Raw genomic sequence first — 26,165 nt, 5'->3', positions numbered from 1 at the left:
AGCTATCGGGTATATCACGAACACAAAAAACACAACACGAACACCAAGTTTACCACATAGGTTGAAAGGATATTTATATATTTTTTTTCATTATATGAAATAAATTAGCATAAACACCTTTGTTTCTTTGGTGATTTGCAATGTATAATCTTTGTTTCTAGAAAGGGAGACTTACATAGATAAAATGAAACACAACTTACATACCTAGAACTCTATTACTTTTCAATCTTTTTATAAACCCAATCCAAAAGCAAGGAAACCAGTTTACAAAAATTTCATTCCTTACCTCTAACTAATCAATGAGTCAACAGACCTAGTCTATACAACTCTAACTCATCTATTCTTGAAAAAATAATCATAACATCACCTATTATAAGTAAGTTCTGTCCCTTTTCTAAAATAAATCAAAACTTATCTTCGTACAAAATGAAATCTTGTAATTTGGCTGTTTGTATAATTGTTCTTTCTTGGAAGCAGAACAAAAGAAGGTGGAAAGAAGCAAAGAAAACGAAAATGTTTTATTAGATCATCTCCAATTATTGGGTTAAAACTTAAAATTTTTAACTCAAAAATAGTTTTTCTGCTTCAACCTTTTTGGGTTAAATTTTTAGGAAAACTAATGAAAAGAGTTTGAAAACTTTGAGTTTTAACGATAAGGACAAAATAAAGGATAAAGTGAATAGTATCATATTTGACTTTTTAGTGTAAAAATGTGGTTTTTCGTTAAAGAGAATAGTACCGTGGGCTTTTCGTTAAAACTCCCAAAATTTTTAGCCCAATATTATTAAAGAATGAATTTAGGATTTTTTATTTAAAGTAACATTAATATATATATATATATATAAATAGACTATCTTAATTTAATTTTATGAAAATTTTAATCTAAAAGTATTTAGATTCCGATAAATACTGAAAAATCACTAAACTGACACTATGAAACTCGTAGAACATTATGAAAGATTTTTTTTTAATTATTTTAGCCGTTGGATTTATATTTGGACCGTTAGATCTATTTTTATTACCGTTGGATTCAATGAATTTATAAATATAAAACTATAAAAAAAAAGTACATATTAGCAGAAATTCTGGCCTAAACTTGTCTCAGAAACAAGTTTTGGGTTTAAAACTCATATTTGACTCAAGAGTTGGAGCAAGTTGGGGTAGATTTAGAACTTAATTTGAGTTTTATTTCAAGAGTTGGAGTAGGTCTTAATGAGAAAAATAAATAAATAGATAAAATTGTATAAAAGACAGAAATAAAAAAAAACGAAGGTCCAGAAGGTCAACAAGGAACATGGAAGGTTGTAGAAGTTGAAACCGAGTGAGGTTAGGATTCTTCTTCTTTCGGGAAACACAAATTCTACTCCAAATGGTAAACTACCTGCAGCAATCTACCACCGCCACCCTTCCCTATATAAACACAAACCTATGTTTTGGATTACAACAGAAAGAAAAAAACAAACCACGACAACGACGACGAAGAATTTGTTTTGAGCCCTTCATATTTATACTGCTAATATCAACGCTCAACACAAAACGACGTATCAGGAATGGAGCCTCCGATGTGTGCAAGCGGATGTGGGTTCTACGGCACTGTGGAAAACAAGAACATGTGCTCGAAATGCTATAAAGATCATCTAAAACACGAAACTATGAATGCAGCCTCAGCCGACGTGACTTCAAAGGAAAAACTCAATCTGGGTTCCTTCATTAGTGGAACTTCTTCCTCGTCTTATTTTCGAACTTCATCAGATACTTCACTGGTCTCTGAAGATCATAACTTTGGGAATAATAATATGGGAACATCAAGTGTCGGTGTGATAAAAAAAAATAGGTGCCAAAGCTGCAGCAGAAAGGTTGGAGTGTTGGGATTTCAGTGCCGCTGTGGTGGTGTGTTTTGTGGAACGCATAGGTACCCAGAAGAACATTCATGTGATGTGGATCTCAAGCAGGCTGGGAGAGATGTTTTAGCCAAGAAAAACCCGCTCTGCAAGGGTGACAAGTTAGAATGGAGGATTTAAAGATAATGAGTAGAAATTGGCTTGGTTAGATCCAGGATACTCTTAGGTTTCAATACTAGTTTTTGTTCAACCTTTATTTTAATTATGTCAATGTGTATTCTTTATTTTTTATTTTTTTTGTTCGAGCTGGGCACGGGGATCTATTTTATTGTAGAAATAAACAAATACTAATATGGGTGACGTTATCCGCATATTCCTTTTTATCTTTTATTCTCTGTAGTAATTTATGTCCCTTGATAATTTTCAATTCATTCTGGTCAATAGCAAGAAATTGAGAGAGGTATATCCGCCGTTTTCAATCTTGACGAATTTTTTACTACAACATTATTAACACGTTTGATCAAAGACCAAGGCCCATGCCCCACGAGGGTGGGGGGAGGTGGGGGAAGGTGGTGTCGGGAGAGTTTGGTCAATGAATCTATGATGCATAAGTGAGTATCTCTAAAAAGAGTGAGTGTTTAAGGCTTGTGTGCGTAGCAAAAGCTTACCAATGTATAGTTGAGGTAAGGTATTTATAAGAGGTGGCTAGCTTAGGTGTAGGGTTTTGCCCTACACGTGGCGACTTCCTATTTGGCAAGGTTATGTCACTCATAGGATGAATGTGGGAATAATATTCTCAAAATATTAATTAGGAGATATATATTGGGATGATGGTGAAAATATCCTTGATTGGATAATGATAAGGATCCATTGCTTGATTGAGTTGATCTTCAATTGAGAATGTATTAAAAATAAGATTTAGTAATTAATCCTATTTTTTAATAGCTTTGACTTTACCATGCCAAGAGTTGGGAAGCTTTGAGTAGTCGTAGTTCGCTGCTTGAACTTCCAGTGATGTTGAGCTGCATATGAGAATATTTGTGTGCCCTGCCCATTTAATGAGGGCAATCTTATCTTCTTTGGGATAAAATCCACGTGTCACGTTTAGAATTTTGGAATTATTTTTTGCTTCACATTACCAATATAGCCTATCTACTATCTACGAGCCGTTGGTTTTAGTTATCACTTTTTTCATAGGTGATGAGAGTATCCGTGGTTGTGGTCACTCTCTTCCTCTATCTAGTAGAGACTTTGTAACGACTATGACTTACTACTCAAACTTAGATCCTTGAGCAACAACTGTTGTCAAAAGTTGAGGTGATCCTTGAGCAACAACTGTTGTCAAAAGTTGAGGTGATGGGGTTTTAGTTTCATTTTGGTTGTGTGCATAGCAAATGTGTGTGAGGAGGAAATTTCACATTTGTTGGACGGGATTCATAGAAGTGTTTATTTATCTACAATTGCAAGATCATCACAAGGGGTGCGATCTTTTCCTTGCAGTTCCTTTACGATAACTCTACAACTTGCAATGTTAGTCCTCGTGAGTAGACCTGAAAAATGTGTCGTGGTGTTCAGTTCGTGTTGTTCTTGTGTCATACCCGTTATTTTATCAGATTGTGTCATGTTAAACTCATTATCTTAACGGTTTTTTAATAGGTGACCGGGATAATGCCTGACTCATTAACGGGTTGGCCCAAAACTTTTTTTTTTCTTTTTTGTGTTGTTTCTTGTCGAGTTAACTGGTCATGCAAAAAATTGTCATGCCTAATGTCTAAACCTATCAAACATATCGTTTTTGTGTCATACCCGTTATCTTAACAAATCGTGTCAAATCCATTATTGCAAAGGTTCCTGACAGCTAATCGATAACGACACGACTCGTTAACAGGTTGACCTGAAACTTTTTGTATTCGTGTTGTTTCATGTCGCGTTAATGAGTCTTGCAAAAAATTGCCAAGCCTAATGTCTAAAACCTGTCAAACTGGTCATTTTCGTGTTGTTTATAAGTCATACACGTTATTTTAACGGGTTTTCAACGATTGATGCAATAACGATTCGACTCGTTAACGAGTTCTTAATGGATGACCTGATAACGACATGACTTGTTAATAGGTTGAAGCCGAATTTTTTTTTTTTTTTTTTTTTTGCTTTTTCGTATCAGGTTAATTGGTCGTGCAAGAAATTATCAGGCGTACGCATGATTGATAACTTTCATGCCTTTGAATGTGGGTCTTTCGTGGCTAAGTATGTAGTTGCATCATAATCTTGACGAATTTGTAATTGTGAAGTTGCAGTATTTTGTTTATGTGTTGATTTCTTGGTCACTTTTGACATATATGTCCTATATACGTTACGGATTGTTCTTGATAAAATGTCATGAGCTTTTCTGTTTACACCTCAAACACGTTTGAATTCATGCATCCAACAAAATTTACCCTCATAAGCTCATACAAATCTAATACACTAACAAAAACCAGCAAATAAAAGGAAAGAAACCCTAGACAAAACTATGTTCGGGCAAAGATTTCTCCGGAGGATGCTCCTCGGACCTTAACACAGCTCCTCAAGGGATTGGCACTTTGGTGTGTAGTCAGGCTCTTGCTTGTTGATATGCTACAAGAACAGAACAAAGTTAGTTCTAAAAGGCGCCTTTGTGGGGCATTAGCTATAGGCCTTGAGGCTCGCAATCAAAACTAACTAAGTGCTAGGCATGCCACTGCTATCTCAGTATAGCAGATGTAGAACAAGTGTGTTTTAAGTTTGTTACTTGCACCCCAAGTTACTTCAAACTTCTTGTTATCAAAGGATTGTGTGGATGGGTTAAGTCCACATTAAGTTCTTTTTCTTGCCTTGTAAACAAGGACATTTAATTCATAATCTTGTATGTTCAAATGGAGGGAGTCCAGAGCCTATTAAGTCATTTGTTTGATCCTAGATTGCTTTTAATGAAAATATATTGATCAAGCTAACCAGATCCAGATGCAAACGATACTCTTAAAATAGAAAAACAAGTGGAAATGACTTGAATACATACTAGAGAATACATTAAGCGATAGATCTACTAATTTAGAAAACAAACAAAGAGTTTCGGGCAAGATTTCACCTTGTCTGGCAAGGTTGAACTTCTTGCAGTCACTTCTCTTTGTATTTACAGGGTCTATATGCTAAAAGGGATGGATGGTAAATAAGTTTACACAAGGGAATCGATACTACACCACTGAGGGAAGTAGCAGAGCTTTTATACTAGACAAGAGATAGCTTCTCAGAGAACTATCGCTTAAAAATGATTGAATCTAGATTGATTTCAGCTTTTGGATGCAAATCTGGCTTGAGAGCAGAGTTTGTATATTAAATTTGTTTGTTTGATTGGTTAAGTGTCCTTGTCTCTAGGGCCTCTACTTCCTTTTATAGGCAGTTTGGTCCGATTGCTGTAGCTTTTGCTCTTACCCGAAAGTACTTGGAGGGTAGTGAGTCATCAACTTTTTACTAGAACTGCCACTAGAAAGTGTTTTTTGGCTGGTAGTAGGTTAGTCTCGGGCTGGTTTGGTATTTTTGTGCTTTGAAAAAAAACTGTTTCTGCTGTGCTGTGAGAATAAGGTCATTTTTGCTGCTTCACGTTTTCAGCTTTTTTCACCCAAAACTGTGAAAATAAGCTGTTTTGAAATGTTTACCAAACACCTTTTTTAGCTTAGTTTTTTTTTATACCCACTTTTTACAAAAGCACATCAGTACCAAACTAGTACTTCATCACTTGTCACTTCCATTATAGACACGTGGCTTGTGTCTCTTGGCTGAGAAAGCCTCAATTTGCTTCTGGGTTTGATGTTGGGTTTCGGGCAAATCCCCTTTTAATTGGTATCCTTGGGTTATCCTTCATTTAAGCCCAATGTTCAAATATTAACCCAAACAAAACTATAACCACAAACCGTACAACACCCTCCCCTTTCGGCACCAACCCCGAAAACACACTGTTTTTCTCTATCTGTGAAATTTAACCATATGCAATTACCTGAAGTGTCGAACTTTTGCTAGTCTTCATGCCTCTCTCTCTTTATCTCAATTTAAACAAATTCTGTATCATTTGAAAATGGATTTGCGTGATCTTGTTTTGGACATGTATTGGCTGACAACTTGTGAAGATGTAGTGAAAAGAGGAAAGTCAGCGTAACTTCAAAAGGAAAAAAGAAGTAAAGCCCTAGCTCGAAGGCTTACCTGATGAAAAGAAGTTAATTGTCGGGCAAATTCAGTTTTGTCCGACGAAATAAATCGCTAGGTAAAGATGCATTGACCATCTTGATTTGACGAAAATATCTTACAATGATGCATTTTTCTCGCCCCACACCAACTTAAATACTATTAAAAACTTGATCCAACGAAATTTTCGTAAGGTAACAATTTAAAACCAAAAAAATAATATAAAACAAAAAATTGCTCGACGAATAAATTCATTGGGCTAAACTTTTTTTTTTTTTTAAATATCTGGTATTAAAATAATCTATTTAGTTCTAATTACATTAACTTAAAAATCTAAAATTAATGACAACTTTAATGTACAAAATTATTTAATTATATTTAAAATAAAACTCCGCCTGTGTAAGTTTATCTTACATTGCCGGTCCCAAGTCCGGGTAAAGGAGGAGGGGGAGGGCGTCAGGTAGTCGACAGCCGGCACTCCACAGTTACGTCGAATCCTTATGAAAATGAATCCAGAACGAAATCGCGCTAAAGCTAGAGCGTCACCCGTAAGTGGCGCGCTGTGTTGCCCGAGCATAGTGATAAGTGACCAAGGGTCGCTGTATCTCCATCGGCACCCGGATGCAGTGTTAAATGAGCAAGGGGGCCATAGAAACTTCTTTTCGAACGACTCCACTCAAAGTTGTTTGGGAGCATATGCTCCTATCAACTTTACACACGACACACAAAAGAAGTACTTTGATTCTATTGGACGGGGGAGGGTGAAGAAGCTAGGACAGAAGGGTAGAGTTCAAGAGAGCAGAATGCGTTTAGGAACGTGGAATATAGGAACCTTAACAGGAAAATCTATGGAAGTAGTGGAAGTTATGGTGAGGAGAAGGATAAATATTATGTGCCTACAAGAAACTAAGTGGGTTGGTCTTAAGGCAAAGGATCTAGAAAACTCAGGGTTTAAACTTTGGTATTCGGGCACAAATAAAACGAGAAACGGTGTTGGCATTATCGTGGACAAGACCTTGACACAAGATGTTGCAGATGTCAAGAGGGTAGGAGATAGAATCATGGCAATCAAGATTGTAATAGGACAAGAACTCATCAATGTGATTAGTGCGTACGCACCTCAAGTAGGGTTGGATACGAGTTCGAAGGAGAAATTTTGGGAAGACCTTGGAGACTTGGTGCAAGGAATTGCCCAGACGGAGAAATTATTTATAGGAGGAGATTTAAATGGACACGTGGGCAGGGAGACAGGCAACTATGGAGATTTTCATGGTGGCCATGGTTTTGGGGAGAGAAACGAGGATGGGGAAGCTATCTTGGATTTTGCAATGGCATATGATCTCTTCTTAGCCAACACTTTCTTTAAGAAGAGAGAAGAACATGTGATCACCTACAAGAGTGGGTCGTCAAAAACACAAATAGATTTTCTTCTAATGAGGAAAGGGGATCGTATAACTTGTAAGGATTGCAAAGTTATACCGGGAGAGAGCTTGGCTAATCAACATCGCTTGTTGGTGATGGATGTACATATCAAAAGAGTGAGAAAAAAAAACAAGACTTGGAAGTGCCCAAGGACTAGATGGTGGAATCTAAAAGGAGAAAAACAAGCCATTTTCAAAGAGAAAGTAATCACCCAGTGTGGGTGGGATAGAGAGGGGGAAGCTAGCCAAAGGTGGGATTCCATGGCTAGTTGTATCCGAAAAGTAGCAAAAGAAGTATTAGGAGAGTCCAAGGGCTTTGCTCCACACCAAAAGGAATCTTGGTGGTGGAATGAGGAGGTACAAACAAAGGTGAAGGCTAAGAAGGAATGTTGTAAAGCCTTATAGAAGGACAGGATCGATGAAAATGGTGAAAGGTATAGAAGAACGAAGCAAGAGGCGAAGAAAGCTGTGAGATAAGCTAAGTTAGCGGCTTATGACGATATGTATAAGCGACTAGATACCAAAGAAAGAGAGTTGGATATCTATAAACTAGCTAGAGCAAGGGAAAAGAAGACAAGGGACCTAAACCAAGTGAGGTGCATCAAGGATGAGGATGGAAATGTTCTTGCTACAGAGAACGCGGTCAAAGACAGATGGAGAGGTTATTTTCATAATCTTTTCAATGAAGGACATGAAAGGAGTACTTCTTTAGGGGAGTTGAGTAACTCAGAAGAGTGTAGAAACTACTCATTTTATCGTCGAATCAGGAAGGAAGAAGTGGTTGTAGCTTTGAAAAAGATGAAGCATAGAAAAGCAGTGGGCCCAGACGATATACCAATCTAAGTGTGGAAAGTCTTGGGAGAGACAGGTATAGCATGGCTCACTGACCTTTTCAATAGGATTTTGAAAACGAAGAAGATGCCAAATGAGTGGCGAAAGAGCACTTTGGTGCCTATCTACAAGAATAAGGGTGACGTACAAAATTGCATGAACTATAGGGGTATTAAGCTAATGAGTCATACAATGAAGCTCTGGGAGAAAGTCATTGAGCATAGATTGAGGCAAGAGACACGGGTTTCGGACAACCAATTCGGGTTCATGCCAGGGCGCTCAACCATGGAGGCAATCTATCTTTTATGAAGATTGATGGAAAGATATAGAGATGGGGAAAAGGATTTACACATGGTCTTTATAGATTTGGAAAAAGCGTATGATAGGGTCCCAAAAGACATTCTTTGGAGGATTTTAGAGAAGAAAAGAGTACAAGTAGCATATATCCAAGCTATAAAGGATATGTATGAAGGAGCAAAGATTGTCGTAAGAACTTATGAAGGACAAACCGAAAGCTTCCCCATAACTGTAGGATTACATCAAGGCTTATCTTTAAGTCCTTACCTTTTTGAGTTGGTAATGGATGAGTTAACAGGACATATTCAAGATGATATTCCTTGGTGTATGCTTTTCGCAGACGATATAGTGTTGATAGATGAAACTCAGGAAGGGGTAAATGCGAAGTTTAACCTTTGGAGAGAAGTGTTGGAATCTAAAGGTCTTCGCCTAAGCTGATCAAAGACAGAATATATGGAGTGCAAGTTTAGTGCAAATGGAGGCCAAAATGAGTTAGGGGTGAGGATCGGAGATCAGGAAATACCAAAGAGCGATCGTTTTCGCTACTTAGGATCTATCTTGCAAAAGAACGGAGAATTAGATAGAGATCTCAACCATAGAATACAAGCTAGATGGATGAAGTGGAAGAGTGCATCCAGCGTGTTGTGTGACCGCCGTATGCCACTGAAGCTCAAGGGAAAATTTTATAGGACGGCAATAAGGCCGGCGATGCTGTATGGCACAGAATGTTGGGCGGTGAAGCATCAACACGTACACAAAATGGGTGTAGCGGAGATGAGGATGCTTCGTTGGATGTGTGGGCACACGAGAAAGGATAAGAGTAGGAATGAGGATATCCAAGGTAAAGTAGGAGTAGCCGAAATTGTAGGAAAGTTGAGAGAAAATCGGTTACGGTGGTTTGGACATGTGCAAAGAAGGCCTACTGACGCTCCGGTTAGAAGATGCGACTATGGGACAGAGGTTCAGGGCCGAAGGGGTAGAGGAAGACCTAGGAAAACTTTGGAAGAGACTCTAAGAAAAGACTTAAAGTATTTGGATCTAACGAAGGACATGACACAGGACCGAGCACAATGGCGTTATAAGATTCATATAGCCGACCCCACTCAGTGAAGAAAGCTTTGGTGTATTTAACATAATACGTTGGAAATGAAGCAAAGCTTATTTATTGATATCTCCGATAAGTTACAAATATGTACATATACATGAGTCAAAATAAACAAACAAGAGGGAGCCTTCACAAAGGTTGCTTAGGAGAAGTCCCAGCAGTCGGTAGAGCCCCAGAAAGAGAAGGCATCGGAGGGGGATCATTCAGAGCCTCAGTACTGGACAGAACCCTAGAAGGAAAAGGCATCGGAGGTTGATCATTTGGAGCTTCATTATGCGGTACAACCCTAGAAGACGAAGGCAATAAATACCTTTGGAACAAACCCACAAACCGCTGATGATCAAGTAAAACCTGACCATCAGAGTCCTTCATCTGGTCAAGCTTCCTCTTCATGTTTGTAGCATAGTTATGTGCGAGCCGGTGCAACTGTTTATTCTCATGCTTGAGCCCTCTAATTTCCTGTTTGAGACTCATCACTTCAGTCGCCAATGATTCAACTTGGCGGGTTCGAGCAAATAGGCGTTGGGCCATATTAGACACAGAACCTGCACACTGAATACTCAGAGCCAGAGAATCCTTAACAGCCAATTTATCAGACCGTTTGGAAAGTAGTCTGTTATCTTTGGGAGTGAGAAGGTTCCTGGCCACCACTGCAGTGGTCATATCATTCTTCATCACGGAATCCCCAACGGTAAGAGGACCAGTAGGGGATAAGAAGGATGGGCGCCATATGTTGTCTGGAGAAGGCGTGGCTGCCTCTTCAACAAGGTTCAAGTCAAAATGATGGTCGGAGGGGCCAGACATTTTCAAAGGTGTTGAAGAGAGAAGAGGTCGGACAAATCAAGATCTTAGAAGTGCAAGAAGGGAGCTTCTACTGGTGAATATTCAAGTGTGCTTTGAAACTTAATGCCAGCCTCTATAAAAATCTGCACTCGACGGAGCTTCAGAAATCGAAGAGGCGTCTGCTCAGAAATCGAAGAGGCGTTTGCTTTCTCAAAAGTTGGGCTGCTCAAAGACCACGAGGGCCGATCTCAGAAATCAAAGAGGCGTTTGCTTTCTCAAAAGCTGAGCTGCTCAAAGACCACGAAGATCGATCTCAGAAATCGAAGAGGCTTGCTTTCTCAAAAGCTGGGCTGCTCAGAGACCACGAGGGCCGATCTCAGAAATCGAAGAGGCACTTTTCAGCCTTGTCAGCACTTGTCACATGCACACTCAGCTTTGCTGAAATTACGGGCATTCTGTTGAAGATTTTTGGTGAAGTAGAAAGCACGTGAATCTTACTGTTCAATCATCCACTTTTCACACGCACTATCAGCTCAGGGGTACCACAGATAACTTTGCCAAAGATCTCTGACAAAGTTTAGACACGTGAAGCTTGCAGCTCCCACTACATCGCTATGACCAAGAAGGGTAAAAGAAAGCAAAGAAACAGCATTAACAAAGTTTAGACACATAAATTTTGAAGGTCTAGCTATCATATTATTACCCACAAGGATAAAGGAACAGCACCACTGCTGGATAATTGGAAAGTCCCTGTGTGTCAACCTCTGTGCTCCGTGGCAAGGTAGACTAGCAAACATGCCCTACCTTTACTCACTTTCGAGAAAACACTCCCAACAAGATTGCTTGCTCCAAAATCAAAGAAGCACCGTTCTCCGAATCTCGAGAGCCAGACTCCCAACATGATTAATTTCTCAAAAATCGAAGAGACACCGCTCTCTGAATCTCGAAAGCCAGACTCCCAACAGGATTGCTCTCTCAAAAATCGAAGAGGCACCGTTCTCCGAATCTCGAGAGCCAGATCCCCGACAGGATTGCTTGTTCGAAAATCAAAGAGGCACCGCTTTCTCAACTTCGAAAGCCAGATCTTCTTGGATAAAGCTTGTCTGTAATCTTCGCACGCAACATCAGCTTTCCAAATACCACAAACCACTTTTTCAAAGTGCTCTGACACACGTGAAGCTGGCAGCTCCCACTACCGTGCTATGACCAAGCAGGGTAAAGGAATAGCATTACTACTTGTTGTTAGGGAGACTCCTATATATGTCGACCTCCATTCTTAACGGACAGGCAGACCTGCAAAAATGCTCAACCCTTCCTCATATCTGAGAGGGCACTCCCAACGAAGCCTCTCGAAATACTCAGCTTTCTTTCCCCCCGATAATACCTATGCAAACAAGCTACACCAGAGCAAGAATATCTCATATCATCAGGGTTAAAAGCAAGAGTATCCCATATCATGCTTTTTCCCTGTCTTTTCCTTTGGCCTTGCTCTTACCTGCAAGACAAGGAGAAAGAGAGCAATCAGTCAGCACTTGGAATCAAGCTTCCAGTCAGGAACTGACTGCCTGGAACCCCTTACCTGATTACTTACCTGGCATTGCTCTCGAGTACTCATCTTCAACATCTTATGCTTCCAGAAAAGATACCACATCTGCCTGAGGAACCGATAGGGAAAGTGAGAAGGATACAAGGAAGCATGTGGAGACAAGCGTAATAGAACGCGTGCCGATACATCCACTACTTTGTCAACAGTAAAAGTATCCCATATCAGCAGGGTCGAACGTACTCTAGATTTGATGGACTTGTTTTGACCCTCAAATTCTTCAGTTGGCCTTATACTCTAGAGGAAACCAGAAAACCCTTCAGCCCAGTTCAAGAATAAGCCTGTGGAAAGTTACTTCTTCAAAAGCAAAAGTATCTCATATCATCTATTCTCCTTTTCTTCTCTTTATCCTTCATGCTGCCTGCAAGATAGGGAGAATAAGAACAATCAGCCGGAACTCGAAATCAAACTTCTGATTTAGGACTGATTGCTTGGAGCTCTGATTGCTTACCTTGTCTGTCACCTCTTTTAGCAGATCCCCTAGCTCGGCGACTTGGGGGACTCCTACTACATGGTTTGTATCGCGCTTGACCAAGCCTGAAACTACAAGTAAGCTTCAAGTGAAATTGATACATTACCTTGTGCATCTCCACTAGTTAAAGATACCACCCCTGGATGGAGGAAGAGTACTTCCAGAGAAGATGCCACATCTACCTATAAGACAGATAAGGCAAGTGAAGACGATACCACACTTCGGTACTTAGAAGTTTCGTGATTACGAGATCATTCTCCCACAATATTTCCTAATGTCATTTGTACTAAATCATTCATTTGTACTCACTAAAGGAGAGCTTGAACCTATGTACTTGTGTAAACCCTTCACAATTAATGAGAACTCATCTACTCCGTGGACGTAGCCAATCTGGGTGAACCACGTACATCTTATGTTTGCTTTACTGTCTCTATCCTTTTACATACTTATCCACACTAATGACCAGATCAATAACTTAATACTTTCTGTTGTCCCAAAGTCCTCACTGATTTTGTGCATCAACAATCCTTAAGTCCTTACCCTTTTGCGTTGGTAATGGATGAGTTAACAGGACATATTCAAGATGATATTCCTTGGTGTATGATTCTCGCAAATGATATAGTGTTGATAGATGAAACTCATGAGGGGTAAATGCGAAGCTTAACCTTTGGAGAGAAGTGTTGGAATCTAAAGGTCTTCGCTTAAGCCGATCAAAGACAGAATATATAGAGTGCAAGCTCAGTGCAAATGGAGGCCAAAATGAGTTAGGGGCGAGGATCGGAGATCAGGTAATACCAAAGAGCGACCGTTTTCGCTACCTAGGATCTATCTTGCAAAAGAACGGAGAATTAGATGGAGATCTCAACCATAGAATACAAGCTGGATGGATGAAGTGGAAGAGTGCATCCGGCGTGTTGTATGACCGTCGTAGGCCACTGAAGCTCAAGGTAAAATTTTATAGGACGGCAATAAGGCCGGCGATGATGTATGGCATAGAATGTTGGGCGGTGAAGCATCAACACGTACATAAAATGGGTTTGGACATGTGCAAAACCGAGCGCAATGGCGTTCTAGGATTCATATAGCCGATCCCACTTAGTGGGAAAAGGCTTTGTTGTTGTTGTTGTTGTTGTTGTATATTTAAAATAAATTCGTCATACAATTATATAAAAAAAAAACACTAAACAAATTAACCTAAACTATTCGAGTGCCTGCTGCTAAGGTTGCTGGGCGAATGGCTCATGAAGCTCCCTCAGAGTCTTCTCTTTGATGTGCTAGCACAGTAAGGTACTGTCAAACATATTTGTTGAGCTCGAGTAGAGCTTCTCGCGCGCAAGCAACTTCTTCTTGCAGGTGCACCGCTTCTTCTTGTTGGCGCTCAACTTCTCCTATTTGACGTGCTAGCTCCAATCTCCACCTATTGCAGTCTGGAAGATGTATTGGTTGAAGGATGAGAGCTAGGTGAAGAAAATGATCCCATGACGTCCCGAACCCGACCCACTCCTAGGACGCGGACTTCTTTGCCTTTCCATCGTCCAACCTCGTCCACCAGCAATTGTAGAGACACCTCTGAATCAAGTCAGCTTCTCCATTAGCCCATTCATTCAAACTTTTTTTTTATTGTAATGAAATTTAAATTTAAAACGTGGAATAAAATACTTACATAAATGTCGTCCGCGACTTGGTTGCCATAATTGCATGTGTATCCATCCAAACATCCACTTCCAAGAGATGTGAACCACTCACCCGCCATTCCTTGACCCAATAAGATAGGGTTTAGGAACCAAAGTGATGAACATACCGCTTCTTCTCCCGGTTGCCTTTATTTGCCGCCAATTTATGTTGTAAATTAAAAAAAATTAATTAATTAAACTTGAATAAAAAAAATGAATGGACAACCACAACCACTCGCCTATGCTCTCTCAAATCTTCATAAGTGGATCGGTAGGAGCTACATCAGGAGACTCACAAGTCTTTTAGTAGCAGTGCAACTCGTACTTCCACTCCTTATGATGCTCCCTCCACACAAGGTTTATGTACTCGGCAATCCCCGAATCCACCATGTTGATCTCAAAGTTGGCTTGAAATAGAAAAAAAAAATCAAATGTAGTAGATTAAAACCACATTAAATAAGTAAAGGTCAAAGAAATAATAAATTATGAAAGTTCTACACTTACACTGTTTGGATAGAGAATTTCTAAATTTCCACATAAATCTAAATGACGGGAATTACAATTTACAGTAATTAAAATTCATTAATTGAAATTTCCTTGTTTTGATGTTGGATACATAGAAATTACAAAATAACAAGAATTACAAATTTCATTGTTTGGATATTCACTATAATTTGTATTCTATAGAAGACTACAAATTTAAAAAAGAAAAACTTAAACTAGTTATATGCAATATCCAGTTTACCTTTTCTACAACGTTGCAAACTTAAATGTCCAAATACAGATTAGTGCAATCCTCAATGAGTGCATCAGTGATAAAGTCATCAAACCAAAAATTGGGGCTACCAATGCTTAGTACATAGAGGAACATACTAAATCTTCCAACAATTAACTACTTCTCGAAGCAACACTTTACAAAAAGTATGTCAGCAATAGTATGATAGAGTTGATTGAAGTAGGAAAGTTCCAGTAAAGCACACTTGCAAATGTCAACAAACTTTCATGACATGAAAGACTTTTATTCTAACTAATATATTACTAAACAACACAAAAGTGAGAAATATAATGAAAACAATCTTATGCACCTCGTGAAGTAAGCAATAATACCATATCTTTTTTCTTCTAAATTGGGAGTGTCTTCAATATGAAAAATTTCTTGTCATTTTCAATCAACCAAGCACATGCTTTGATTTGTTCTTCTTCATTGAGATTTGGTATTACATTTACTTTATCATATACCACGTTGGATCAAGCTTCATTGTGTCTGCACAATAGAGCCTTGAAAGGATGAAGCCATCTTGGCAAGGGAATCTGCAATCACATCTTTAGGGGTGGTTGGTTTTCTCTTTATATGTGGCACATCAACAAAACTTGGTAGTTTTCTCTTGCTTTAAGTCTTTTGACCATTGGCTGAATTAGATGAAATCTCATTAATAATTTCAATATCTTCTAAACTTTGTGGATCACCAACCAAATCAATATCATTAGGTTCATTATGTGGAGCAATCATAATCTCAACGACTTCTACATCTATTTTAGCACCCTCGGCTGTGGCTCTATCATTCCCATAGAAATCCACTATATCATCCCAATTTAGAATGGCCTTCCAACGAAAGCTTTTAGCACCACCATGTGACAACCAATCAAAATATAAAAAACCAGTAAGGAAACCAGAAGTATAAGAAGAATTAAAAGAATATCACACACATAAAAGAAAAACAACGAATTTATCATATCTTCACATACTCTTTCCAGACATGGTCTTCATCTACACTTATCATCTTTTTAGTTGCATCTCTCATACAAGTCACAATCAGAAAAAGTTTGTCTAAATACTATATTTCTACGAACTCCTAACAGTTGGTTATAAAAAGTGTATTCTAGAAGGGTAAATTGCAAAAATGGTCCTTGAGATTTGCATAAATCATCACTTTGGTCCCTGAGATTCCAAATCGATAAAAGTGGTCCCTAAGATTGTCCACCATCCATCATTTTGGTCCTTCCGTTAAAAACTCCGTTAAGTGTCCCGGAGCTCTTGGTCGGAAGTTTGGGCAATTTTCAAAGCTTCGTAACTCAATCGTTTCTTAACCAAATTCGACCCATAATATATCAAAATGAAGATAGGAAAGTGTAGAATAAGAGTATACCTATTTCTAACCCCAATGGTTGCCAGAGATTGCCGGAAAATAGCCACAAAATTGACCGGTCAGAGTGAAAACTTGAAAACTCGCCGGAAACTGGGAAAACTTTAAACGTTCATAACTTCTTCAATACTCAACGAAATCAAATGATTCAAAAACAATAATCATACTTCTCAATGAGACGAAGAGAATTATACTTTTTTTACGGCTAAATCGCCATGGTTTAGTCGGAAACAGCTTGAAAGTGGCTAACTCGAGACCAAGATAGCCACTTTCGAGCCGTTTTCCGGCCAAACCACGATGATTTAGCCATAAAAAAGATACCATTCTCTTTGTCTCATCAAGAAGTATGAATTTTTTTTTTTGAATCACTTGATTTCGTTTAGTATTGAAGAAGTTATTAACGTTTAAAGTTTACCTAGTTTCCGGCGAGTTTTCAAGTTTTCACTCGGACCAGTCAACTTTGAGGCTATTTTCCGGAAATCTCTGGCAACCATTGGGCTTAGAAATAGGTATACTCTTATTCTAAACTTTCCTATCTTCATTTTGATATATTATGGGTCGAATTTGGTTAAGAAACGATTGAGTTACGAAGCTTTGAAAATTGTCCAAACTTCCGGCTAAGAGCTCCAAGACACTTAACATAGTTTTTAACAGAATGACCAAAATGATGAATGGTGGACAATATCATGGACCACTTTTATCGATTTGGAATCTCAGAGACCAAAGTGATGAGTTATGCAAATTTCAGGGACCATTTTGGCGATTTATCCTATTCTAGAAAGAGTGTAGAACATGATGTCGACTTTCATGTTCTCCTCCTGTCACTGCAAAACTCTACATTTTATTTAGGGATTTAGAATAAATTCAAAATTTCCTCAAAATTTCAAAATTGAGCTTACCTTTTAGCTGATTGTAAAACCCAAAATCTATTCACCCTATACAAACTCGTTGTTTGAAACTCGAGTGGGGAATCGCAAGAGTGATGAAGACTATTGAGCCTCCAAAGGAGTGGCTAATCAAGGTCCAATTCTGATTTTTAAAAGTAGTCTACAAATAGTGTATTCTCCCCCACCCCACCTGAACTCGACCTTCGTAAGCGTTCCACCTTTCACAGATAAGGGTATACCAAACCCTTATCTTGATTGAGCCACATTTAAATTGAATTCTTAGAGCATATCTAATCGGTATGTTTAATTTTTTTTCTTAATTAATGCTGACATGGCATTTCGAAGCATATTGTCAAGTTTCATTTTATATTCCAATTAGTATGTTAGTTTTTATTTTTTGGAAAATTGACAGAAATGACCCATTTTGTTAATCTTGGAATCAAATTAGGACAAACTAGTCATGCACACTTCATGCACATCATGCACAAAACAAAATGATGAAAATATTCACATATAAATTGTAAATACTCACAGCTCACTGCGTCATTTCTCTGATTTCAAAGAGAGAGATGTGCTATAGGTTTATGGGTTGAGCTCAGATCCTGTGAGCATATCATGTACATACAATAAGCATATCCTGAAAATTCATCAAACAAAACACCAATTTTTACCATTTTTTAGTAAACACCATCACGACATTCAAACAAGGTAGGGAATCACACAATTGTCCTTGCCCAAATTGTTTGAATCCCAATTGTGAACATAGAGCAAATCCTGAACCCACTCCAAATTGTTTGAATCCCTATTCCCTGCCCAGATTCCACCACCAAACAAAAAAAGGGCCCTGGAAGCATGAGAACCCATGTTTTTCGAACTAAAATAATGAAATCAATTTCATCTTCCACCATCAGAAGAACATCTGAGTGGCGCTTCTTCAATTCCACCACATGTTGCTCCAAAGGCGTAAACTTGGTGGGTGGGTAACACACAAATTAAACCCTATATATTATGAAATTGTAGTACGATTAAGTAGGGATCATTTTATTCCGGGAATTAGAAGGGATGCTAATCAACACAAACTAAACTTGTAAAACAGAAAACTAAGTTAAACTAACATCAAAACAATGAAGGGGGAGATTTTGGACGAATTTAATGAAAACAAAAGTAAATGGTAGCAAGTAAATTAAGTTGTGAATGAAATATGGATGAAATGATAGCTAAAGGATTCTTCTCCACACATTAAACATATGCATACAAATCGATTTCCAGTTATTCTTCCTATAAACCATGAATGACAATGCCCCAAGTTAACTGTGAATAGCACTAATTAACTCTCAGATTTTCTTAAGTTCATTGAATTGGACTCAGCGACGCAACCAAATTATTCTTCTCAAGTTCCCTAACTATGAAAAGGATGATAGAGATACATCTCAAAGATCATTAAGCTATGTGAAAATCATAAGCATTTACAAAGCATTCGTAACTATGAAAAGCATGATACTCATGCCAAGAATTTACTTAACTCAATCATGACTAGTGACTTTTACTACTTGCAAATATAAGTTCACAACAATTAGGTGAAATTCCCTTATATTCTAGCATCAAATCCCTGCTAGGTGTGCACCCTTAATAAACATACAAGAATAAGTTCTCTATAAAGCAGATAAGTAAATCGCATTCATGTTTTATGAAACAATAATTGGATGTAATCAATTTATATAAAATATATGATCATGGCTTCGAATTCACCTCTAGCTAAAAAGAAACTTAGTTACGCATGTTCATCATAACGGAAAAGCAATCTAAAATAAACATTGAAACTTAAAATAAAGAGAGAAAGAACTCTGAAAATTCCAACAACTTCAATGGATGAATGGTAGGCGAGGCACTCTCTAAATCGCTGTAGGAATTTAATATGTATATGGTGGGAAACGAATGAATCCAAGTAGGAAAAGGTTTTGGCATTTTGAATTATTTTATATAATACCCTGAAAATTTCTAAAATATATGATTATGTGGAAAAAAAAATTTATCAGGAAGTGAAAAGACAAAAATGTCTCTCGTTGACTAAACATAATTTTATAAGGACGCATTTTATCCTCGTATATTTTATCCTATTACTTATAACTTTTGGATAGAGGACGATTCCACAAACGTGTAGGTGAAAACCGTTCTTAATTCCGAGTTAGAATGGAGAAGTTACGAGTCTCGAAAGTAGTGAGACCTTTTAGATATGTGGACTTACTATCAGTAGTAAGTTTCCAAAGTCTATATGCCAAAAATTAGCAAGTTTCAGAGGCCCAATGAGCCCAGAAAAACCCCCATTTGACCTCCTGCGACCTCCCATTTTCCAAGGTCGATTCGGGCCAACTTCGGTGGAATTTTTCGACACCACCACCACCATCTTGAAGCTCTCAGTCCCCTCTACAAAATCCAACCAAGAACCACCTTGATTAACCACCATATATGGTGGTGTGAGGCCATAAAAATCGATGAAAACCAATGGTGCTCTGGCCACCCTTTTCATTTTTCCGGTGAATCAGCACAGTGATGGTCGATGACACCACTTGAGTTTTGTAGCCCATCATCATAGAAGTAAATTCCAACCAGCTTTGATTCTGTTGGATCATCGTGGGCGATGAATCGATATCAGGAAGCTTTAGGCACCCGCTAGATTTATCAGCGAATTGACCCTTTTTCGTCCACTTTTGAAGTTCGTGGCAGATATAAAACTTGTTCCTCTTGTTAAGCTCTATCTTTTTGTAAATTTAGGTAGAATTTGGAGTTAGACGAAAAAGTGGGTTTCCAGTCGCCGGAAACCACCAAGCGCGGCGACGTGTGTGGCCAAAGGGCCGTCAATGCTATTTTTAGGCTAAATTAGATTCCTTAATTTCAATTTTGATATTCGTATGATGTAGGTTGATCGTTTGAACCTAAATTCTATACGATACCTTACTAGGTCATTATATGAATCGACGATCCGACAGTTGGAGCATCAGCAAACTTTAATAGGTTCTTACTCATAATATTTGAGGACCTTAGGAACTTACGGATCGAGAATCTGACGTAAGGTTCTTCCCAAATTGGATTTGCAAGTTAGTAAATTAAAACGTCGACTACCACTCGAATGTCGTGATTGACGGAGATTCGACCGTTAGATCAAAATGAAATTTTAGTATGTCGTTCTAGAAGCGTAATGTAAACTACGAATGGCTTGATCCCTTAGTAGGGCACGTAGGCAGTCTAATAAGGAGGTTAGATGCAGCCATAATAAAATACCTAAGATTAATCTTTTAGTGAAATTTGCTAAGAAATTGAATTTGGGGCCTATCTTAGTAATTAGCTTTTGAATTAGAAATTTCGGGTTGTTACATTTTAGGACTCTAAAAATCAGGTAGAGAGTGTTGGAATGTGATTAAGATTCCTCCTTGTAGCTGGAGATAAGATAAGATAAGGTTGGTTAAGATAAGATAAGATAGGATAAGATAATGTTCCTCTCCAACTAGGATTCCTCTTTCTTGTGTAATTCCTTGCCTTTTGAGCTTCAACTTTAATTTCTCTAGATTTTAGCACATATCTAGCATCATTTAAACACCAAAAGTGTCCAGCCCATATGCTATCCACACATGTTATCCAATCCAAGTCCAAAACTGCTCCAAATTGCTCCATTTGGCTATTTATTGTCATCTTTACTAACTAGACCTACAATAATACAAAAATAACTTAAATTAACTAAATAAATGCAAAGAAATAAGATAACAAAGTCATATAAATATGCTCCTATCAAATTCGCCCACACTTAACTTTTGCTAGTCCCCGAGCAAAACAAAGAAAACAAAACAAAACCTAAACCTTCCAACAATTGCCTCAGAGATTTCCAATGAAACATGACATGTTAAAAATCATTACTTACATAGATTTTAGCAATCCTTACTCTTCAGCTTATACTTAACCATTGTAACCACTCACTAGCTCGCATTTAATCAATTACAACAACATTTGAAAGTAGTAACATGCCTTAGAGAATTCACTCAATTCCTCACCGGATATACTCTCTATTTTCACACAGATTTTCTTACTACACTCCCTATACTAAGTATGTGTGAGAAGATTGATACACACATGTATGTGATCTCATGAACGGAATGTCACTACTTAGAAGCAAAAACCAGGGATTCCATATGCTCGTACCAATTTCAAACTCCACATATTGAATATAACAATCAAGATAAATGTCTAAGGGTTGTAATGGCGTTAGGGTATTGGCTAACAAAGAAAGGTTAAGGATAAACAAAGGTTCTTAAAGTAATAGTAAGCAAAGTAATGAAATCAACACTTAGAATTCAACTTTTGATTACATCACCCAACTATAAACACAAAGGGGAGATTCGTACAACATTACAGTCAAATTCACATTTTTGGACCCTTCTTCAACAACCAACACCTATGAACTCATTCTCACTTCTTTTCAACCTTTTTTTTCTTCTTTTTGAACACATTTTTTCTTCCTTTTCTTTTTTTTTTTTTTCGTTTTTTTTTTCTTTGGAACATAAAACATACACACTACCTCACCAGATTCAAAAGAACAAATCCTTCCACCCACACTTGTTTTCTGCAAATCGTAGATCAAAAGGAATTCCCAACAATTCATGCTCCACTATTCTTTAAGAACAAGGTTATGGATATTCCTATACTAGGCTAGGTAGGGATAATGCATGCTAACAAAGAAAATAAGCTAAATAAGGCTCAAGGGGGTTAAGCCTACAAAACATATGCAAGGGATAAGGCATTTTGGCTCTGGTGGTAACTAAACAACTTCATCTTGTTATTTGTTATGCAATCAATTTTATGCTTTGAATGAAACAGGCATGAGTTCTAGTATTTGGAACTAAAATAATGAAAAAGCATTCTAAGTAGCAACCAAGCAAAGAAATAATGAGATCATGCAACGACATTAGAAAACAAGAATATCACAGATTAATAACTCTCCAGAAAAAGAATAGGCTCAAGTCTCACAGAGTTGTAGCGTTAGTTTGAGTTTCTTCCTTCAAGCATGTTACAAAAACTGATTTTTTTTTTTCCTTTTGTGATTACATGTGAATACGTAAATGACAACTACAACTAAGTATTAACCCAAGAGCATTTAAAACTTCCACACATGTTTTCAACTTTCTTTAACAATCATGCAACAGTCATGCAATTAAAAACCAAATCCTCATCATTGTGTTGGAACGTACCCTAAGACACAAACATGCAACAAAAACAACTCTTTTTTGGTTTTTTTCTCAAACTTTTTCAATTTTTTTTTCAAAGACACAATAAAACACTATAAAACAGTGAATAACAACATTAGTAGTGATAGGTGGTGAAATTCAAAGGTAAGTCATGAAAAGCAATATGTTTACCCCCCCCCCCCCACACACACACACTTAAACCAAACATTGTCCTCAATGTTAAAAAAAAAATAAACTTAAACAAGAAATCAATAAAAGAAAACTAGCAAACAAGACAATCATGGCAAAGTAAAAACAATAAAGAGAAGGGTAAAAGAGAGCAAATCTAGTTGTAAGAGCCGGAAATTCCAATGTCTCTTTATTTGAATACATGGGTTACCTCCCAAGAAGCGCTTGCTTTAACGTCTTCCAGTTGGATGATACCTCCATTTAAGCTTCACTATGGCCTGCAACATGGAAGGGTACATCCTCCACGACATGCTCCTTAAAACACTCATAATAAGGCTTCAATCGATGTCCATTCACTTTGAATTCGTTTCCAATCTTTAAACTTTGAATTTGGACTGCACCATGAGGAAAAATATTAGTAACAACAAAAGGACCAATCCATTTAGAACGCAACTTACCTGGAAACAATCGAAGGCGGGAGTTGAAGAGTAACACTTTCTGCCCTACAAAAAATATCTTACTACGGATCATCTTATCATGGAAAGCCTTTGTTTTCTCCTTGTAAATCCGAGCATTCTCAGAAGCCTCATTCTGAATTTCTTCAAGCTCATTCAATTGTAACTTTCTATGAACGCCAGCAACATCAATGTCCATGTTGAAAGTCTTGACTGCCCAATGTGCATGATGCTCCAACTCAATTGGAAGATGACATGGTTTCCCATAAATGAGCAGAAAATAAAACATTCCAATTGGTGTTTTGTAGGCTGTACGATATGCCCACAATGCATCATTCAAACGCGAGCTCCAATCCTTTCGAGTTGGTTCAACTGTCTTTTCAAAGATTTGCTTGATTTCCCGGTTAGAAACTTCGACTTGTCCACTTGTTTGAGGATGATAAGGTGTCGAAACCTTATGTGTGACATTGTACTTTTTGAGTAACGCCTCTATGGTCCAATTAGAAAAGTGAGAACCCCCATCACTTATAATTACTCGCGGCATTCCAAACCTTACAAATATGTTAGTTTTGACAAAATCTACAACCACTTTGGAATCATTAGTACGGGTGGCTTTTGCTTCCACCCATTTCGAAACATAATCTACAGCAAGTAAAATATAAATGAAACCATGAGAGGAAGGAAAAGGACCCATGAAATCAATGCCCCAAACATCAAAAATCTCAACATAAAATATAGGCGTCTACGGCATTTGGTCTCTTGAACCTATATTGCTTGTTCTTTGACAACGATCACAGGTCATGCAAAAAATTCTAGCATCCTTAAATATAGTAGGCCAATAAAATCCACATTCTAGAACTTTAAGTGCCATTCTTTGAGTACCAAAATGACCTTCACAAGCATAAGTGTGACAAAAAGTTAAAATTGAATTGAATTCAGAATCATGCACACAGCTACGAATAATTTGATCCAATATTTCCACAAATAAGAGTCATCCCACACATAAAAACGTGCTTATTTGTTTTTAAGTTTATCACATTGGTGCCTATTTATGGTGTTTGGAACTTGTTTAGACACAATATCAACATACCATGGCTCACTTACCTTGATGGTCAGCAGTTGTTCATCTAGGAATGCCTCTGAGATAGGTAATGGGTCTTTGTCATGTACCAAACGACTTAAATGGTCAGCTACTACATTCTCGCTTCCTTTTTTGTCTCACATTTCCACGTCAAACTCTTGGAGAAGAAGCATCCAGCGAATAAGCCTTGGCTTGGCTTCTTTCTTTGTAAGTACGTACTTCAAAGCTGCGTGGTCAAAGTAAATTATAACTTTAGTTCCAAGTAAATAAGAACAAAACTTATCTAAAGCAAAGACAACAACAAGGAGTTCTTTTTCAGTAGTGGAGTAATTCAATTGAGCATAATTCAATGTCCGAGAAGCGTAGTAGATGACATGCGGCTTCTTGTCCTTTCTTTGTCCCAAAATAGCTCCTAAAGCATAATCTGAAGCATCTCACATAAGTTCGAATGGAAGACTCCAATCTGGTGGGACAATGATATGGGCTAAAGTTAACATATCTTTGAGATGATTGAATGCCTTCTCACATTCCTCATCAATCACAAACGGCACATCCTTTTGTAGAAGTCTACACAACAGTGTTTAAATCTTTGAAAAATCTTTGATAAACCGTCTATAGAATCCTGCATGTCCAAGAAAATAATGAACCTCTCTCACAGAAAGAGGAGAGGGTAAGTAGTGTACGAGATCTATTTTAGATTTATCAACTTCGATTCCCTTTTCTGAAACTATATGACCTAAAACGATGCCTTGTTTTACCATGAAGTGACACTTTTCCCAATTTAAAACAAGGTTAGTTTCAATGCAACGGTTCAATATCAAAGTGAGATTAGTTAGACAATCATCAAAAGAATCACCAAAGGCACTAAAATTATCCATGAAAACTTCAATAATCTTCTCAACAAAATCTGAAATGATACTTACCATGAATCTTTGAAAGGTGGCTGGTGCATTACATAAGCCAAATGGTATTCGATGATAAGCAAAAGTACCAAATGGACAAGTAAAAGTAGTCTTTTCTTGATCATCTGGAGCTATAACAATCTAATTATATCCTGAATAACCATCAAGAAAGCAATAAAAAGAATGACCAGCTAAACTTTCAAGCATTTGATCAATGAATGGTAGAGCAAAATGTTCTTTCCTTGTGGTGGCATTGAGCTTCCTATAGTCAATACAAACTCTCCAACCTGCTTGGATACGAGTGGGCATAAGTTCATTCTCTACATTCTTTACCACGATGACTCCAGATTTCTTTGGTACTACTTGAATCGGTGAAACCCAATGACTATCCGAAATTGGATAAATGACTCCACAATCAAGAAGCTTGATGATCTTCTTTTTCACAACTTCCATCATTGGAGTGTTGAATCGGCGTTGAGCCTCTCGAGTTGGTTTAACCCTTTCCTCTAGAAGAATGCGATGCATGCAGGTTGTAGGACTTATTCCCCTAATGTCAGCCAAAGTCTATCCATTGGCTGTTTTGTACTCTTTCAACACCCTAACCGGTTTATCCTCCTCTAATGCCATGAGTGTTGAAGAAACTATGACTAGCAAAGTCTCTTTGTCTCCCAGGAAAACATACTTCAAATGATTCGGTAATGGTTTAAGCTCAAAAGAGGGTGCCTGAATCACTGAGGGTAACAACTTGTTAGTAGAAACAGAAATTCGAATTGGATGAGGAGGCTTATGAATATGTTGTGACAAAGACTCAAGGGCAGCCACAATATCAAAAATTTCTGCAAGATTAGGCTCGACCATATTGGTTTTGAGTCCAATTCCCTTGGCAATGGTTGTCTCAAGTGCATCGCTATTTAAGAATTCAAGATATTCCTGTGCCAAATAATCAACTACATCAATAGAAAAACAAGAATGATTATCAATAGGATACCTCATAGCTTCAGAAATATTAAAGTCAATGACATCGCCATCAAATTCCATTGTTAACGTCCCCTTGAACACATCTATCTTGGTTCG

The 26,165-nt window shown here is 37.8% G+C and overlaps 1 protein-coding gene and 1 pseudogene across 2 annotated transcripts in view; one reads left to right on the top strand and one right to left on the bottom strand.

Moving 5' to 3' along the window:
* Nucleotides 1-10,142: 10,142 nt before the first annotated feature.
* The window catches only part of LOC126613847 (uncharacterized), a 60,831-nt gene continuing 44,808 nt past the window's right edge, over nucleotides 10,143-26,165 (top strand). The window contains exon 1 of one of the 2 annotated variants that reach the window (XM_050281455.1): nucleotides 10,143-10,194. The gene's annotated coding sequence lies outside the window, so the exon portion shown is untranslated. Of the gene's footprint in view, nucleotides 10,195-10,349; nucleotides 10,458-26,165 lie in introns of those variants that run through there. The other variant, XM_050281456.1, reaches the window with a different exon arrangement.
* LOC126613850 (uncharacterized) lies at nucleotides 15,298-16,001 on the bottom strand (annotated as a pseudogene).

The sequence above is a fragment of the Malus sylvestris genome, chromosome 2 (assembly GCF_916048215.2).
Source record: "Malus sylvestris chromosome 2, drMalSylv7.2, whole genome shotgun sequence".
NCBI lineage: Eukaryota > Viridiplantae > Streptophyta > Magnoliopsida > Rosales > Rosaceae > Malus > Malus sylvestris.
The sequence above is the reverse complement of the archived record's forward strand: the minus strand, read 5'-3'. Positions and strand labels throughout refer to the sequence as shown.